This window comes from Astatotilapia calliptera, chromosome 17 (assembly GCF_964374335.1).
Source record: "Astatotilapia calliptera chromosome 17, fAstCal68.1, whole genome shotgun sequence".
Lineage (NCBI taxonomy): Eukaryota > Metazoa > Chordata > Actinopteri > Cichliformes > Cichlidae > Astatotilapia > Astatotilapia calliptera.
Window position 1 is genome coordinate 12,220,947 of NC_137438.1, and position 4,433 is coordinate 12,225,379.

Sequence of the window (4,433 nt, forward strand, 5' to 3'; positions counted from 1 at the left end):
GACTGGTAAGTGGTGGTTTGAATTGATATATGCATTTCTGTAATAAAGAAACTTTACAGTCAATAAAGAAATCAAATGAGTTGTTCAAATAGTCCTAAAAGCAAAAGAAAACCTTTATGGTAATCTCCATGTGCACCTCTGGATTGTTACAGCTTGATCACTACATGGAAGTACAGTTGTGACCAACTGTGAACCTGTGATTTCACAATGGTCCTTAGACTTGAGAGACCAGACACCAAACTTCATATCACAGCAAGTAGTTGGATTATGACCAAGAACATATCTGTGTACGTGTGTGTGTGTGTGTGTGTGTGTGTGTGTGCGTGCGCGCGCGTGTGTGTGTGTGTGTGTGTGTGCATGTGCGCGTGTGTGTGTGTGTGACTGATTACTATGGTTGTGCACTGTGAATTTTCAAAATCCTAACAGTGAACATTCTGCAACCTGAATCTGAAGCTTTTTGGCCTTGCCAACTCTATTTTTTCTCACCAGCTGCCTACTTCCCAAATTTGACTTGTCCAGTCCAAGTAGTCATGATGTGACCACTTGGACTGATCTGCAAAAAGCAGATAAAACTAAAACTGAGTTATTATTTTTTTTTTTTTTATAACTGAACTTTCTTTCTTTCTTTCTTTCTTTCTTCTTTCTTTCTTTGATCGCACCTTTGTTTACCTCCGTGATTGCAGTTGGTCAGAAATTTGTAGGAATTTTCATAGCAAAATAAATGATTTGTCTAGTTGTGGCCCGTTCACATTCTTTTACATATATTACAACCAGTAACTGTTCCTAACCTGAATGGTTATTACACATAGAAACCAGGTGTTGGTTTAAGCAACACATTTCAAGTACTCATTGGTTGAAATAAATTTATATAATAATTTAATAAATACAATTTTCCTGGATAATAAACAGCACCGGTTATATATAAGTCACTGGGTGGCCTACATGTTGTATGTTCTTTTCCATCTTATGCATCTATTCCCAACCCTCTCTTTGTGGACTTTGCAGCCCTGCATCATCCTTCTTATTTGCTTTCATTATATTACTCTGCCAAGTAGAGGGTGCTATCACAATAAAACATGGGTCACAGCAAGCAGCACAAATGTTGTGCAGGGTGTCTTTTTCAATGGGAAGAGGGTCTCTCTGCTTTATTTTCTCTCTTTTCAAGAGTTCACTGGATTTATGAATATTTCTGATATATTTTATCACTGAGGAAACTATATTGTGGTAATTATCATTATTGCTTTATTGCTCAGCCCTGCCACTACTTGTCTTACCTCGTCTGTGAAATAGACACTGTTGTATGCAGGTAATTATACCTGCTGTGGTAGTTTGTGTGTTTACAATGAACAACTAAGTGAGTGACCACTTAATATCTGAAACTGTGCCAAAATAATCAATTGCACTTCGATGTTGTTATTGCATAATACTGTGTATCTTAAACTGCAGGTAATCTGTCAGCTCATTTCACTCAGCTCAACAGGCAGTTTAGCTTTCACTTCTGTTCTAAATGATAAAAATTGTTTAGGCAGTCAAAGATTCCCGAATGAGATTCCCTTCATCATTTCTGGTGATTTGGTCGGTTTAAAATATGTTACTGAACTGTAATGAGTTTTTTACGGATTATCGACTAGCAAAAAAGTTTGCAAGTAGAGTTAAAGAGTAATTTAAATCCATTCTATAATGGATTGATACCCAATTAACCAAAACAAGCAGCATAAACAGCAGACGTTCCATCAAGGTTACAGTGAAATACAATGTCCTGCTGATACTCTTCCACTGAATTCCATCCAATCTTTGCTGAAAATAGTTTTCTGCATGATGCAATACTCAGATTTACTGTTTATATATTCTTAAACATGTACAGTATGTTAAACAAATACTGCATATAACTTTATTTATAATATGTCAGTGTGCTCCTTCAGCATTTGATGTGTTTCTGCATTAGATGTGCTCCTTAACCTACCAATCCTTTAAATGAATTAAATGCAAAACTTTCCTGAGCACTTAAAGAGTGGTAATATTTTCTTTAGTGCATGTGTACCACATAGGCCAGCCTGTTTGAAATGCCAGAAAACGGATAAAGACTAAAAAAAAAGCATACTGCCATATATGGTATGTTACTGTGCTCCACATGAATGTAATCTCCCTCTTCTTCTTTTTGCATTAAAAAAAGTTAATCTGCATTTATTGTTGCACTGTGTGACTTCATTCTCATTATACCAAAACGGTATTAGAGTTATGAAAATGCACTCATCCACTGATCAGACACACAGACAGACGGGTTGACCTCGTTTCCCAGCCATTTTATAACAGCAATGAAAGCAGACCAAAACATTTCTAATTAATGAGAAGCCACTTCTCCATCTGCATGATTCACACCTCTGTTAAAATTAAATGTTTGAAGAACAGATTCAAAATTGCAAAATTGTTGGTTGTTCAATTTTGCTTTTTGTATTAGAAGACTTTGCATGCTAAATATTCAGTAAATACAATCTATTGAGCACATGTGCTAATGACTTTTCAGTCTTTCTCACATAAATTCAAAGAAGTAAATGAGCTGAATGTAATTGAAAAAACAAGAGAAACGTACATTTCTTTATTTCTTTAAATTTAAATGATTAATTTTAAAAATGAAGCAATAGGACTCTTATGTATATGCCATAAACTAACCTACAAACATCCTGAACCACAAACAGCTACATGCAAACTTTATGTCATGATCAATTTTAATTCCACTTTTTATATTGAGCTTGAAATTCCCAGCCACATCAACAATTTCCATTTTGTTCTTTCTAGCAATAAACATCCTTGTCCAGAGAACAGTGATACTTCAAAACATTTAGAATTATTCTATAATCATTTGATGTTTGATATTTGATTATTTGATGATCACATTCAAGAATTACAGTTACCAGTTATTAAACTCAGAGTCGATCATTTTAATTCACAATAACTACTACTGCAATTCTAAACTAAATTAAAATGCGTGCTGATGGGTTAGGTATGGAGAACTTTGCTCAGCATCTTCACCTCTCATCCTATGCTAAGTAAGATTTTTTTAAGTTTTATCAGCAGTGATTCATATGATGACTGATGACTAGATGACTTAGGTTTTTTTTCTTTTAAAAGTAAGCAAATAAGCAAAGAGCAGAAGCATCGTCAAACATTCATGATACTATTTTTACTTAGTTGAAACTACCACATATACCTTGTATTTGGGGCACTCGGGTGACGCAGTCGCCCGCTGCCCCATTACACATCCATTTACTTTACTGTTGTTGTCAATGTGTTAGTCACTCTGGGAATGAAGAGCAGTCTGAATGTGGGACAGTGCCCTGTTCGGTAGACACAACACAAGCCTATCTGGGCCAGCAGACTGCAAGCAGTCAATGCATATCTCACAACGGAAGTAACTGCAAGCAGAGCATCAACTCAACACATTATGACCAGTCTTGTCAGTGGTTATGAAAGTGTAAATTACAGTAATGTAATTGAACATAAGAGATAGAGTAAACTACGTGAAGGTGTTCCTGGAGCTTTCGAAGCGATCCATTATGAGCCCTGTCTTGGTGCTCTTGCAGCTGTAAAAGCATTGTACTTGTGTAAAAATTGAATATTTTGTCTAAAAGGCAAACATGCACTTTTTAGAAAAAAAAAAAATATCGGGGCGTGTGAGTCCCTGTGCAGAAACTAGATTTCTACAGTAAATGTACAGGACAGTCATAAGGCTTTATATGCGTCTTGACCAGTTGTTGCTCTACAAAGATAATTTGGGTGGTTTGCAACAAACGGCAAATTGTGGCTCATTTTCTATAATCTTCTCCTATCTTTCCATCTATTCTTTCGCTTCAAAATATATTTTCTGTTTCTCAATCAGTCTGTATTTCTCTAGTCTCTTAATCAATAGTAAGCACAATACCCATGGCGAAGCATTGCCCTGACTATGGATAATGGTGAGGATGAGAGAACATTTAATTACTCCTCCTGTTCAGCCCTGAGACAAACAACAGAAGCAGTGTCGGGAAAACAACAAAGCATATTGGATTGCCTGTTTCGCAACAACCTGAAAAAAAACCCATTTGTTTCTATTAGGTAACCTTCACTGGTAATGGGAGATGTACTATAAACGCGAAGATCCATTTTGTGCAGGAACACAAAAAATACAAAATTACTGGAACACAGAATGTTTTAGCCATGTGTTTTGTTTTTATGGTACATTTACTATGCATTTCAGTCCTCATCCCATACATCAAAACAAGGAAAGACTGATGCACCCGACTTTACACAGACCCAACGATGTGTAGTAGAGATACAAGCTAACTTGGGGATTGGAGTTGTTACTGTGAAGGAATATATTATACATTAATTGTTAACAGTGTTGAGGCTAACATAATACAAACTAACTCCTTAGTACTTTTTAATAACACAATATG